The sequence below is a fragment of the Tamandua tetradactyla genome, chromosome 16, assembly GCF_023851605.1.
Source record: "Tamandua tetradactyla isolate mTamTet1 chromosome 16, mTamTet1.pri, whole genome shotgun sequence".
Classification (NCBI taxonomy): Eukaryota; Metazoa; Chordata; class Mammalia; order Pilosa; family Myrmecophagidae; genus Tamandua; species Tamandua tetradactyla.
This window is the reverse complement of record NC_135342.1, coordinates 50,421,319-50,436,539: the sequence shown is the minus strand read 5'-3', so window position 1 is coordinate 50,436,539 and position 15,221 is coordinate 50,421,319. Positions and strand designations below refer to the sequence as shown.

The 15,221-nt window shown below is 37.4% G+C and overlaps 1 protein-coding gene across 2 annotated transcripts in view; it reads right to left on the bottom strand.

Moving 5' to 3' along the window:
* The window catches only part of NUP93 (nucleoporin 93), a 111,501-nt gene that overhangs the window by 50,697 nt on the left and 45,583 nt on the right, over positions 1–15,221 (bottom strand). Inside the window, exon 2 of one of the 2 annotated variants that reach the window (XM_077132501.1) lies at positions 12,510–12,577. The exons of the other annotated variant lie outside the window; for it this stretch is intronic. The gene's annotated coding sequence lies outside the window, so the exon portion shown is untranslated. The remainder of the gene's footprint in view (positions 1–12,509; positions 12,578–15,221) is intronic. 2 annotated transcript variants of the gene reach the window in all.

The following is a 15,221-nucleotide window of genomic DNA, read 5'->3' as shown; positions in this document are numbered from 1 at the left end:
CAATACCATGGTGGCAGCACAGGCTTTGGAGTATGGCAGACCCAGTTTCAAATCCTGGCACATCCATTACTAAATGGCATGACTTCTGTCAAGTCACCCAAACTCTCTGAGCCTTAGTTTCCTCATGTGTTAAATGAATATTAAATGAGATGATGTAGCCAAGTTCTTGGCTCAAAGCTCAATAAATATAGCTCTGTTATCAGAACTGTTTGGATTTAGATCTGTTAGTTACATTAAAGAAAGATGTCCAGGGTGGTGTCCTTGTTACTGTTCACTGCCCTTCTCTGCCTGGGCTGCAATCTTAAGGAGGGCAAGACAGTGTTGTGACAGCTGGCTACGACTGCAGGCAGATAGGGTGGACTTTCATGCTTGTCTCCATGCCAGCAATTTGCCCTTCAGACAAGGGTGAAGCTTCTTTTCTATACCTTGGGGCATAGGGGCCAAGTAGGGACAAGGAAGATGATCCATCAATAACAGGTAGAGATCAGAATCCTAGCTGTAATATGGAATTCACACCATCTTGTACAGCAAATCCACCTACTTTCTGGAATATATGGTACATGTGTGTCAACTGCACTATCAGCACATTTATGTATGTCTGAAATGAGGCCATTTTTTATGAATGTTCCTTTTTGTAAGGAGCTCTTTGGAGGTATACAATACAAAATAGAATTAAGCTAAAGCTTTTAAAATGACATGCTAAATTAAAACACATATTTGACAGGTCTGTTCTATCTGAAGCACCATCATGATTAATTTTTGATCACTTATTATATTTTAATAACTTTAATGTTTTGATTATTATACTCAAAAAACCCGAGACTGGAAGAAAAAAAAAAGAAAGCAAGAAAATTAAAAGAAAAAAATCCCAGATGAGGCTGCTGGTTCTTAAAAAAATTGGGGTGGGGGTGCTCAGGGAGGCATAAGACTGGGGATATAAGTTTAAATAAAATATTATTAATCTCATTGACTCCATAAATTCCTTACATACTGACCCATGATTCCCCCTTATCCACTGTCACACCCCAACCTGGACCATGAACTAGGATGAACAGGCCAATGGTGGCAGCCCAGGAAACAGCTCTATCACAAAGTCTCCTCTAGGACAGTCCTCACTATGTCTCTGAGGACATCACATGAAGATACTCCTATGTACTGTTCCAGTCTTCAGAGAAAAGAAGCAGTTGATATAGAGCACACACTCTGTTCACAAAATATAAATTGTTGGAATTATATTAGACATAAAATGTCTATACTGATATTTGGAACAGGGGTGGTGTGGAGGTGGGGAGAGGCATCAGCCACGTACCTAGTAATAAATGACCTCAATTAACCAGAACACAAAAAGCTAGGATCCTATGTGCTACATTTTGAAGGGGGCAGCTTGTCACCATGTGCCTGCCTGGCCTTTGACCAGCAAGCAGAGCTACACACGAGATAATGGCAAGGATTTCTAATGGGCCTTGTTTATATTCTTCACAGCAAATGATATCAACAAACCTTTATTATAAATGCTCTTTTTCACTGCTTTGAAGAGGGATCTTCAACAGATAAAGCTAAGGGCTTTAGTGTCACATTATAAACAAAGCTAAGGCACTATCACCACCGGCTGCTTTTCTGAACAAAGCGTAGGCATATATTGTGCTCTGCTACACCCTTTTGTGGCTGCTGCTGCTATGGGGAGCTGATTGTCTAAACAAGCCACGTGTTGAGGAGCAGGATGTTAAACCACTGTCAGACACGGCATGGTCTCATTTTTAATTTTTCTTTGGGGAGAGGGACAGGAGGCAGCCTTCAGTCATATAAGGGTGAGCTGGAGAAGACTAGATTAAGTAGGATAGTCTCTATCTCCCCCACCCTTTTACCTGGCTTTCTCAACCCTTCCCCATCAGTGACCAGACCATTCCATTCATTTAACTAAACCCGCATCCACATGTAACACACACACTTTTATAAAACATAATGCAAAGCAATATAATCAGAAGCTTTCATTTAAAAGCAATATAATATTCTGCAACAAACAATCCCCAAATTTCTAAGAGATGAAATTTCAAATTATGGTAAGAAAGAAAAAGAAGAAAAACATATTGCTTTGGAGTAGATTATTCTCTTCTTTAAAATAGCCATTATGAAGCTACATTCCAAAAATCTTACAAAATACATCAACTGATGCATTCGTAATGAGACTCAGATTTTAGACATCACCCACATACAAACAAAGGCTATTAACTATTAAACAAAGCTATTAAACAAAGGCTTTTAAGTACCTCAAAACACAGGCTTTTAAAACTATAGTATATACTAAACCCACAAAATACACAGATTTTGAATTTAATAGTTATATCTTTATTACTTTCTAAAATGGAACTCTAAAAGGGTTATGTATCACTTCATTTTTATGAAACAATACATTAATAGCCAATGTTTTAAAAAGAACCTTAGAAAAATATTAATTTGTACAGTCAGAATAGTGCTGGGATCTGTGTGCCATCTAGTGGTAGTTTCTTTTAAAGGAAAATAGTCTGCTAGAATTAAAGAACTAAACAGCTGGCCAAAAACATACCTGCCACAGCCCATATTTCCCAAAGGAATCTTCCTTGACTTCCTTCTCGGTTTTGCAGGTTTCCTTTCCTCTTTTTTTCCTGTGAGATCACTCTCATCCCCTCACCCTGGGATATATTTTTATAACTTATTAGAAAACGGGTTCTCTGGAGAGGTGAGCTAGGTCATGGAGGGTGAACTGGGAGGTTAGGCAGGGCTCCTACCTCAGTGAAGATCCCCGGGCAGAGAAGGCCCTAGGTTTACCTCCTGCACAGCTGGTCGTGATGCCCACTGTCTAAATGCAAGCTTATAGCTTCCATCACTAATACCCCTTCATCTCACCAATAACTACTCTTCAATTGCTCATAAACCCCTTTTATATAAATATTAAAAATATACCATAAACATCTGTAGGTCTGTTAGGTAACATGACTGCTCCTGACTGCCCCATCTGTACACCGAGTCCTCACTGTCAGAGTCCTGGAAACAGACCCTCTAACAAGCCCCTAGTCTGTGTTTTGGTTTCAAGCTTTTTATAACACAGAACAGCTTCCATTCAGGGAGTAATTTAGTGCCAGGCACTGCTCTAGGTATTTCAAAGACATTACTATTAATCCTTTAACAGTATGAAAGAAGAACTACCGCTTCCCCAACCCCACTTTAAAACTAAAGAACTGAGTTTAAACAACTAATTTGACCACAGTTTCCTGGCCAGGAAGAGGAAGATCCAGAATTCAAACCCAATTCTGATTCTCAAAAGATCTACTGTTTCTGAGGTACTACGGGAAAAGTAAACATCTTTAAACCAAGAAAATAAAGAATGATTTCTTTGTCTGTCTAAAAGGATGGAGACCAGGAGAAAAGCTGAATATCCTTAAATTTATGTCCTTCATCAGGTATAATCAATTCCCCTTTACAGGTGATGAAACTGAGGCTCAGAGAGCAATACTAGTTCTTATATCAGCACTCATAATAGGAAGTTTAGCCTCTTTCCCTCTACAATGCTGTCTCTCATTGCAGTAAATCAAGGTGGAATAAACAGATATTTTAAGCTATATATTTACTGTTTTGTCCCCTCTGTCTTATAGTTAGGGGAGGACAGAGTCCACAAATGTCAAATTTTGGGCATCCCTCTGGAATAATGTTTTTATTCAAAATGTAGAATGGAACCCATAACCGGGTTTGAAATCAACCAGCATTTTAAAAATGAAATAAAATAGGACAGAGATATGTTATATGGATAAATATTATTTTGTGAAAGTTTTGTTTCAATTATTTATGTTTATATGTAGGAACTGGGTCATGAAGTAAAAGGTATTTTTTACTATGGGTCACAATAAAAAAACTCTATAAAGTTTCCAAGTACTATTATTTCTGTGTTGTACAATTTCCCAAGCAGCATCTCCAACCATGTGTCTCATTTTTAGCATCGGAAGAAGTGGGCTGCCTTGCAATGTACACTGGCCAAGAACAACCCAGAATGTAACCACAATGAGGTAAGGTGATTCTCCTATAAAACCTGCAGTCACATATCAAGGACCCAAAGGCCTAACTGGAGCTTACACTGGCTTAGTTTGAGAAAGATTAGGCATGAAATTGGCTTATTTTTAATCACCACGCAGACTCTGGGTCTCAGAATACAAGTGGCCAACTCCTTGACATTCTACCAGAAGGTATCTGACACAACACAAAAATACATGGTAGATGCTATAAAAATCTCATATATTCTCTCATTTGATATACACAATATACACAAATTAATAAGCTGTCTGCAAACCAACATCCAAAATCAAAATATATTAACATAGAATGAGCAATGACTTTAGAAAACTCAGTCAAAGTGGTTGAAAAATGGTCAAACTGGTTGAAAAAAAAACATTGCCAGGATACAAATTAGACAATAAAAAAGGAAGGGAAATATAAAGTTAAAAATTTAGCTAATCACCAAAAGGTCTGCTCCAAGATCAAGCAAGAGTTCCAATAAAGCATTTTAAGCATTCATTAGAACTTGATTTAGTGAAAAGGAAAGTGTCCAATTTCTATAAAAGACAGGAGTGTAAATTGAGTATCCATTAATTCACTTCAGCTTATTATCTAAACCTAGTCCTTGTCCCTCAGCTTCTCCCAAATTTAACTTCTTCCCAATTTCTATTTTAGAACTTTGAGTCTAAACGGATGAATTCTTCTGAAACCTTCTCTTGGATAAAATTTTAACAAAGGTAGAAAAGAAAGTGAGGAAGGGCAAAGTAAGATATCGCTTTTAGATGAGCACAACAGAAATCCTGCCAGTACACAGAGAGCAACAGAGCCGCTGGGCTTATCAGATGGTATGGGCATGCTTTTCATTAGCTCCTTTTTGTGGTGGCTACATCGAAAACAACTTCAAGGAATTTTTCAAATGCAAACAGATTTTCATTACTGATTAAAACCTAAACAATGAACAGAAAAATTTAAAAATGTGGGCATTTTCAAGATTTGGGGAGCTTTCATATGGTTTTAGAACATGTTCAATTATTTTATTAGATCAATGTTTAATGTAATAAAATAAGAATACAAAAAAAAAATGTCAACTTAAAAGGTCCATGAGAGTCTGGATCTCCTGCAAGGAATACAGATTAGATAGAAATATCAAGTCCAGGCTTTATTCTCTAACCCACATATTTAGAGTAAGTTCAACTGCTTATTTTTTACAAAACCTTTACTACTTTGAATCATTTGTTCAGACTGCATTATATATATATATATATATATATATATATACACATATATACACAAATATATACATACCTAGATATGCATACCTCATCTATATGTATACATTTATGCATATATATCTTCAAAAATACCCTTTTAGAAAGCAGTGTTAAACTAGCAGACATGGCCAATTGTAATATATTTTTAATGCTGTTGTATGATTTCTTGCTGTGCATTTAGGCAAAAGCCTAGCTGCTCTCGTTCAGCAGGTGGCAGCAGACATTGCAAGAGGGGCCATGGCGTTCCGCCATTTGCTGGCTCGGCAGATCCATCGCGCTGCATGCAGCACTGGAGCCACAGGTGGCAGACCTTAGTACTATGACATGGTGCTGAGTGGGCACCAGGCCATCTGTCACTGTCAGGCTGCTGGGTCCCATTTTGTACATGGTCTCTAATACTGGGCTAAATAAAGTGTCAGGCAATTACGTGAGGGATTTGGGTCCATTAAAGCAAAACAAATTACTTGCCCCCATAATTCAAATTGGTGTCAGGATAGTCTACAAATTCTCACAGGTTCAAGAAACAACTCAATGTGTACATGGAGGTTCAAACCTGAAAATGCTGAGGCAATGGCTCCTCCCAGACCTGCGAAGGGTCAATGGGCAGCATTTTGACCTAAGTGTCCTGACATGTTGGCCTCTTCCAGAAGTACCAATACAGCCACGATAAAATTCCACCTGCACCTTCACCTCCAGGAAATGCCACAAGGCCTTGGGGATCTCTCCCCAGTATCAAAAGAGAGAGAAAGAGAAAGAAGAAAGAAAAAATCACCACTACATATCAAAAACCCAACTTCTAAGACTGTCAGCACTGGGTAAAGAAAATAAGGGGTAGGATTCACCATAATACATAAGGGAAAACTGTAGGGAAGCCATAAGCAAGAATGGAGACATGCTGTTTCTGCGGTACAGTCCAAGGCGTGCACAGTACACCTCCTTCGTCAGCATGGTACAGGCACGTTAACTACCAGATGCATCCTCTTATTTTTCCACCAAGGCCTCAAGCTGGGCTGCCTAGCACATCAGGTTGCTGCATTTGGAGAACAGGGTCAAGGTTAAGGACTACATCCCGTGAAGGCCTTTTAAATCTTCTGTGTACAGGGCATTCTTGTTATCTGCTACCTCTTTCTCTCTGGCCATCCAGGAAAGTAATCTGACCAGCTCAGTTTTTGAAAGGTTCTAAAGACCCCAGAGGGAAGAGGGGGCAAATATTAAGGGCATATGGAAATAAATAAAATAACTGATGCCAATTCAGGCACTAGTGGGGGGAAAGTGTTTTTTAACATAACCCACTCCTCATCCCTGAAGACCTGGAAAAACCGTGCAATCACTTTTCCAGGTTGTGTATGCAACTGTTCTCTCTAGTAACAAAAGTTCTCAGGGAGAAGATACGATTGGTTCAGTGCTGATAGCCAGAGCCCACATCCCAGTGAGAGAGGGGCTAAGATGCAGGCAGGGCCCCTGCTGGCCATCCAGCGGTGAGGGCAGCAGCAGGGCTTCTTAGAAACCCAGGAAGGCAGGGCAGCTGGCCAACTGCTCTAAGACTGCTGACTTGGCCCCATCAGAGAAACCAAGGACAGAGCTTTTAAACATACCCCTACTCTCTCACATTAAAAAAAAAAAAAACGCACACACACACTTGCTAGGGCTGACCTTTGGAGACACAAGAAAAGGGAAGAATCTAAAGAGAAAACTTTTTCAATCTATCTTTGAATTGATCTAAAAACTATTAAAAAAATATAAATCCCACACTCTAAGGTGATAGGAAGATAAGAACACATTTAGGGGCAATAAAAATATTTAATATGTCTTTGGAGCACTTGATTTCCATTTTGGTGATGGATTAGTCCACATCCAAAGAATTTCGGGTATTAAAACCGCACTGCAGTATAAAATGGGAATACATCAATTATGGCCTTTATTATGGCTAGCATTTCCTCCTATTGTCCCCAAGCCCACCACAAAGAATACATTAAAGCAAACCTGTATTATATCAAAACAGTTCTAATAGTTTTTTTCCCTTCACAAACAGAAGACAAAAGCAAAAATTTGGGGTTGTGAGAAGAAACAGATAGCAGAGGGGGCATCTCTGAGACCGTTGGTGGGGACGAAATAGCTTTTGCCAGGCTGGTTTCTACAGAGCTCAGGATTAAGCTTTGAGTTCTACTTAGCAAGCACAAGGAACGCTGTTAGTCAAAATGATGTTTAGGTACCATACCTCACATTAATTCCCTGCTGGTACACGGTGTCAGTCATTTACACTGCAGTTGAAAATCACAGCTCCTCCCGCTATGCAGCACTACTTATGCTGATGGGATGGGAGCACCAATACTCACAATGTCAGAGAAAAGAGATCCTTGGTTTTGCAGCAGTTTCTTCTGACTGGGAACTCTTTTTTAAAAATTTACTTGTTTGGAACCACTAAAACAAACAAGAGACCTTCTCTTTTATAACTTCAGGTTGTCTCAATGGAAATTGTCAAGGCAATCCTTTGCTAACAGTACGTGTGATTTCACACTTTCTCTAAAGCCTTAATTAAATTTGGAAACGTTTTGACTTTACCCTGTCAGAGCTGAGAGAATACTGCAGACTGTACGACTCACCATTGTCACCACAGGTACAGAAAACATGAAACTTTGCTAGAGTAGCAAATACAAGAAACAGTGGAGGACATGACCATTTTTAAAATACAAATAATCAGAAAACAACAGAGAGCTAAAACCTCAGCCCATTCACATTCAGAGGAGAAGGGGATTGTGGGATCCCTTACACTTACAGTGAAAGGAATGACCTGCTGGGAGGATGTGTTAGAAAGTCCAGCTTCATCCCTAGTCACACCAGATGCCCATTTCCATTCTAGGAGACAAACACTTCACCCTCTATGCTGAGCCCATATATTAGTAGTAAAAGCTTGACTTGTAGGATGTATCATTTTTAAATGTTTGTTTATAAATGATAAATTTATAAATGCACACCATCTGCCACGCAAGCCCAGGAAGACCCATGCACAGCTCAATAAGTCATTTCTGGCACAGATGCATCTCTTTGAGTTAGGCTGCTTATTCAAAAACTTGGCTGAAAGCTCAATCTATTAGGTCCATTGGTCACACTAGTAAGCCTCCCAAAAGAAAGAAACCGAGTCAAACGCAAAAAAGCCGTGCAGAACAAGACAAATTAGGAATCAGGAGGCCTGGAGTTAGGGCAAAATCAGCTGTTTCCTGGACGTATGACCTTGAGAAAGTTATTTAACTGCAATAAACCTTGCTTTGCTTAATCAGAGGATGAGCTGATTGCATTTTATGAACTCTAAAGCCACTTCTGTCTCCAGAAATTTCAACTCCATAAGAAGTGGGAACAGGTGAGAAATTAGCATTGTCATTACCACTGTGACTACAGTCCATTTCCAAAATTAACCATACTTTGAACCACAAAAGAAATACGATGAGTTCTGATTTTGGAAATATGTAAATATGTAAAATAACCAAAATCCACAAAGTTAGCTCTTTATTAGCTCAAAACCAAATAACATGTTTTCTTAGGAATGCTAGTTTCACTTTGCCATAAAGAAGAAGCATACTATCCCCATTTCTATACGTCTATCCTACATTGGAAGGAGTTTCTATATTAAAACAAAAAGAAAACAAAAAGCAAGGAATTTCAGAAGTGTTAATAGAAAATAATCTATTTGAAATTTTATTCTATCCATTTGCCAGCAATTTCTTGAAAACAACATTAGGAAGCTAACTAGATACGGCATTGAGACCTTACACTTCAGGAAAAACTCAAATTCTCTATCTTCTAAAACAATAAAAAAATAACTGTAAACTGGCAAGAAAGTGCTACTAAAGGTAACTCCAACTTGACTGAAGGAAAATAACTCTTGCAGTCCACCTCTTATCACAGTGTTTCTGGAGGCGCCATTTTATTCCTTCCTCACTGCCATCTTAGTGCCACGGCATGTTTCCTAGTGGACAGGTTGACGTGCTTGCTTATCTATATTATGGCACTGCCATAGCAATCAAAGGTTTGATACAAATACATTTTTCTTTGTAGCAAAAAGCACCAGTCCCTTGATTCTTTCCTACCAGCCAAGCTAAAATTTCATGCAAAAACCTGAAGAGCTTCCAGATTGAAGAGATTCAGGAAACCCCCACAAGTACCAGGAAGAAAAGCCTCTTTACAGCAGCCAAACTTGAGTAAACCATGGTGAAGGCAAAGAAGATGGGAGGCAACTGACTCCCTGCCACCTGCCCAGAGTACTTAAAAATGTACCTAATAAATGGCTTACTATAAAGCCAGACAAGAAAATAAGACCAGAATCTTCAGCCAATTTTACTTTAACATTTTCAAAGGAAGGTTTTGTGACATTCTTTCATGCCATCAAACCATTTTATGCACGCAAAGCATAAATTTATTTCATGGTGCGGGCCATGATAAAATTCAAGGGAAAAGAATCCTTTTGCATTATACCAATTATCTGAACAATCAGTATATAAATGTTTTCCTTTTAAGAAAAAAAATGATATTGAGATCTAGGTTATTAAGCTGTAAGCTAATATTAGTGGCACAGATTTATGGAATCTCTGTAGGATTCTAACTGGGGCTTAGGAAAACTGAACCTTTCTATTTCAAAGTAAAGGCTGATATGAAACTCCTTCTCTCTCCTAGTTTCAAACATGTATTAATTTGAGGAAATAGCATTCATTGACTAGGATGAACAGCAGCTAGTACAATAAGACCTGAAAAAACAGTTAGCTTCATAAATTTGATATTAAGTTAAAAGGATTCTCAGATACCCAGTCTGTGAAAGAGTCAACTCGCGAAAAAGCAACCAAAGCATTTTAAACAAATTCTTCATGGTCTAGTTTACTGTAAAATGTACTTACTCTAAATTCTTCAAGGTTAAGTACCTCTAGAAAGATAAACACACAAATAAAAGTTAAAATCCACTGTTTCCTCTTACTAACAGCATAAAGGAACAAAGGAATAAGCCGAGTCAAATTCAAATAATTTTAAGAATCAAGATTTATAAGCTTACAATGAAATACAAGAGTTTTGCAAAAGTAGCTTCGAAGCCACAACTACTAATTAAGCAGAAGGCACTAAAAATTATCCTCATGAATGAGAATGAAAGCCTCAATTTACTGATCTTTTAGACAAAACCTTGTTTTTTGAAAACATTTTTTAAATGTATTTTAAACAGCTATTATAGATCATTAACATGGAAGCATTTTCTTAAAAAAATTTTTTTCGGCAATTCTCTTCAGGAATGGAAAGCATGCTATTTGTAAAAGATAGTGAAAAGCACAAACTCTTTTTAAATATACCACATTCAGATTTCTTTTTCCTCTCAAGTGTCATTTCCATCCTTGACCAGTGATAAATTCATTCTTCTCATAACTTAAATTACTAATGAATAATTAATTAAAAGCAAGTGCTAAAAGTATTTGTTAGATCCATATTTCAATTATATATATCAGGCTTGGTTTCTAAGACATTTAAACAAAAATGCATCCAAGGACCTCTGTGCTACACCTTTCATATTTGCAGTGTTCATATTTTTACCCATTCAAATGAAGACAAATTCTAAACCTCTCACCACTATATGAGTAAGAAAAAAATACTTACTGTAGACAAAAGGATTCCATTTTCTTCCTGAGACTGTTCCTCACCCTCCTAGAGAATTCTTCTAGGCAGCATGCAATTTCATTTTCTTAGTTTTACAGTAACAAAGCTCTCATGGCACAGCACCTCATGTAAATGAAATGGCCCTGCAGCTGCCTTCAGAACTCAGCTCACCTCGACCATGATACAGCTAATTGTTAAAAATGGTGGCTGAGACATTTTCCATACATTAAATTAAGGAGCTCTGATGAAGGCGCTGACATCCACCCACTTCAGACAAAGGAAAATAATTTGCAACTGTACCAAGACATGGATAATTGAGTCATCTCCCACTCAGGGTCAATGTTAGAGGCTTCCTCCATCTTTATAATATGCAAACCACAGCTCATTGTCTCATCTCAGAAATCAATTCTTTGTGATGCTGTATTGAGTCAGAGTTTTAAAGGAATCTTAATCTTGGCCAAATTCTCATAGTTCCTTTCCCTCCCCTGACCAACTCTCCTCCATTCCCCAGTTGACAGTTCCTCAAGCCTTCCCATTGTTACAAGTAAAGAAAGTCCTATACCTCAGGAGCTAAATCCCTCAACTAGGTGAACAATTTCCAAGTACATGTTCAGAAAGAAGTCCAGACCCTACAGGTCCCATAATACAAATACATTCCTTGGGATAAAAAGCTATACATCATTTTCTCTTTTTGCTCTTGTCTTTAAGGGACAACAACAAACAAACCGCTTTTTAACAATGAATTAAAATCATTTTGTATATTATTACATATGGCATTAAAAGTATTACAGGGAACATTTATAATTTTATTACCCTTCAGATAATTTTTACATGACTTAGGAAGTTTTCATTTCATTTACACAAATCACATTCTCCAAACCAAAATTTGGAAATATTCTTAAAGGATTCATATATCATATTCTGTTGAGGTATTTTATTTTAAGAGATAAAAAGTTACTGTCTTAATTTAAATTGACAACATTTGGTAATATTAAAGAATATACAGCTTTAGTGTTACTATTTAATGCTTCTCATTCAAAGCCTTAAGAGAAAGTATTTCCTGTGAGATAATTTCAAATACCACTAATAGTACTTTTTTCCTAGTCACTAAATACAAATGACTGAATTACTTGGTAAGACATCCTGCACATACACACACACAACACACACACTCACCTACAATCCCAAAGAAGGATATGATTTTAACAAAGAAAAGAAAGAAAAAGAAAATAAATTCTATTTTAATATTTCACCTCATACAAAAGAATTCTATATCTTTTTCAAAAATCAAAGGGAAATCCACACATTCTTAAAGATAAGGTAAAATCCTAAATAACTTATTCATATCTTTAAGCAAATAACTTTCTGCCTCACCCAATAGGTTTATTCTTTTTTTAAGAAAAATATTAAAATGGTAAGGTACAAGAGAATCAAGTTCTTTTTCTATCTATTAACTGCTTTCATATTTATCTCAAATTTTAAAAAGAATCCATGACCTTGTCTTTCAGAGGTACTGCAACAACATGCTGTCACTATCTACGAGGGTTCATTTACCACAATTATTTTACAAAACATAGGCAATCCTACCTGCAGCTTTCAAATTTAAGGAGTTCACAGATCGGGTGATGCTGCCAGTCACTGCAGCTCTTCCATACCTTCGATAGAGGATGAGCTCAGTCAGAACCAGTGGTCAAGTTTTCCCACCCCAAAGTGCTTGAATTGAGAGAGAGAGAGAGAGAGAGAGAGAGAGAGAGAAGAAGAAGAAGAAGAAGAAGAAGAAGAAGAAGAAGAAAGAACACCCTGCAAGTGCTGATATGACTGAAGAACTAGAGTCCAATTAGACAATGAGATTGCAGGATGTTCTTAAAAAGGTGCACTGCAGCCCCCTGAGGTAGTACATCATCATTTGTGCTGCTGGATGCAAATTCAGAGAAGTCAGCCATCAGTTTGAAGGCACAAACTGATGGGAGTAACAGTTTATAGGTTACAGAAGGGTATTTTATTGTTAACGGACTGTACCAAGTTAAGATTTAAGAGGGGGAGAGAAAACATGTAGGCAAGGAATGCTATGATACTTTTTTCCACCCAAGCCACTGCAATTACTCTGATGTGAATTTTTGATGACTTCCGACATCTTGCACGGTTAATAGTCGCTTTAGCTGTCATATTTGGTTAATGTGGAAAATGCATTTACTGCATTGTGATGCAGTGCTGTGGCCACAGATTGTAACACCAGTTGTGAAGCTGGTCCCTTAACTGAGCAGCAGGAATTTGCACATGCCATGATGCTAAAATAAATGGTAGTTAAAAAATTTTATACAGCAGCAGACAGAATCTGCCATTTTAGTCTTACAGAATGTGTAGATACAACATACACAAGCATCTCGACTCACTGTGCCCTTAACAGTTCACTGTCCTTCAACAGAGCAGTAAATTCAATATCTTAAATGTCTGGCCTCTTAGTAGTTAAAAGATTTTGATACTATTTAAATAACTATTCAGATTAATTATAGCTTTGAACAGAACAGAGATTATTTGCATTTCAAGAATATACAGCCAATGAAACTGTCAGTGACACAGGAAAATGCAGACCCTTTATTAACATATGCTAAGCTCAACTGCCACTTCTTCATATAACATTTAGAGAAAAATACATGACGTGCAAGTAATGAATATTCTCATTCTACCACAATGATTTTATAATTGTTTCTCAGAGAGGGATTTTTTTCCCTCAATGTTTTAATGTATAACCTGAAAATTAAAACTACATCAAAATACTAACATGTTTTTCATTGTCACTAAAAGAAATTCAATGCAGCAAACAACTGTACAATTACAGGAAAGCTTGTAAAAAAGCAAAGACAAAACCATATTAAGAGCCAGGCACCCGATGATTAAAGTCAGCCCAGTCAGATGATGGAGTCATCTTTTGCAAATACAAAAGAAAAACTAAGGAAAAACCCATTCCAGCTTCAAAAACCCATAAACCCGAAGACCACAATCTGTGGTCTTGCAGAACCAGCAATACTGAAGAACATAGGACATTTTCCAATCCCATAAAGTGTTTTTATAAAAATATTAACTTGGCTATTTAGCATCTGAAATTAGCTTTACTCAAGATTCTTATTCACCTACCATCCTCATTTTTGCATTTCAAGAAACAGAACTAAGTTACGGACTTTATGGCTTTAAAAGAAAAACAATATAATTAACATATTTTTAGATCAGAACTTTGGAGAATTAAAAGCCCAGAGCTGAGATGTTTCCAATGTTCTTACTAAAAAAAAAACAACTAAAACTAAAAAACATGAACACAGGAACACACTGATGTCTGAACAGTGAATAGCAATGAAAGAACTTATGTTACTAACATAAAAATCAATTCATGATTTCCTTTGTTTTATTCATTGTGATGACACCAAATGCATAATTTGGAGGTGCATGTGTTAATGAGCACTGTAAAGCTAAAGAGCTTTCTAGTTTTGTTTTTTACCCTAACTCAAAATTAACCGAACCAATAGTGATATTTGGTGCCATAGCAGATGTCACAGTAGTTGCAGCTAACACTCAACATTTAAGCTTTTTTTGTTCCAGACCCAATACTTAGGTACCAATGACAGCTCAGAAACTACATAAGGAAGGCGGGAGGGAATTTGTGTGTATTAGGGGTTGCTCTGAAATTAACGAGGCTCAGTTTATGCTCCAATTACTAAACAAAAGACAATCCTGGGGGATCTTTTTCTGAACCAGTGCAAAGAGCAAACAGTTTTGTTTAGGATCAAATAAATACTGTACTAGCACAGTGGATATGCAGCAACAGGAGTTTCTGCCTGGGGATGGAAAGGGCAAGGAAAAAAAGAACCCAAAGACCCTAGTGTGGTTAAAGTCAAACTACTTCAATGATAGTTAAAACTTGTTCCTGAGGGAGACATCTGGGGAGAGCGGGAAAACACTCTTTCATTACTAAAAACAAACAAAAACCACTGAGTCACTATTAAGATGTTTTCTCCCTTCAGTACTGATAACAAATTAAAATAATAACTTCTCTATGCTGAGAATAAATCCTAACCCCCATCATCCTCCTATCCATGTATATTCCAAGGCACTCAAATGAGAGGCTGGCTGGGAGTCCCAGAACATTATGGTTGCAAAGGACATCAGAGCAGAGATGCATTAACTGAACTTCCTACATACCGGAGATGCCTCAGTATGTATGTGAAGGTCATAAAAACACCCCAAAGAGGCCACCTCACAAAGGAGGCCTTTCTCCTGTTGTTTTATCACTAACTGAACATAAAG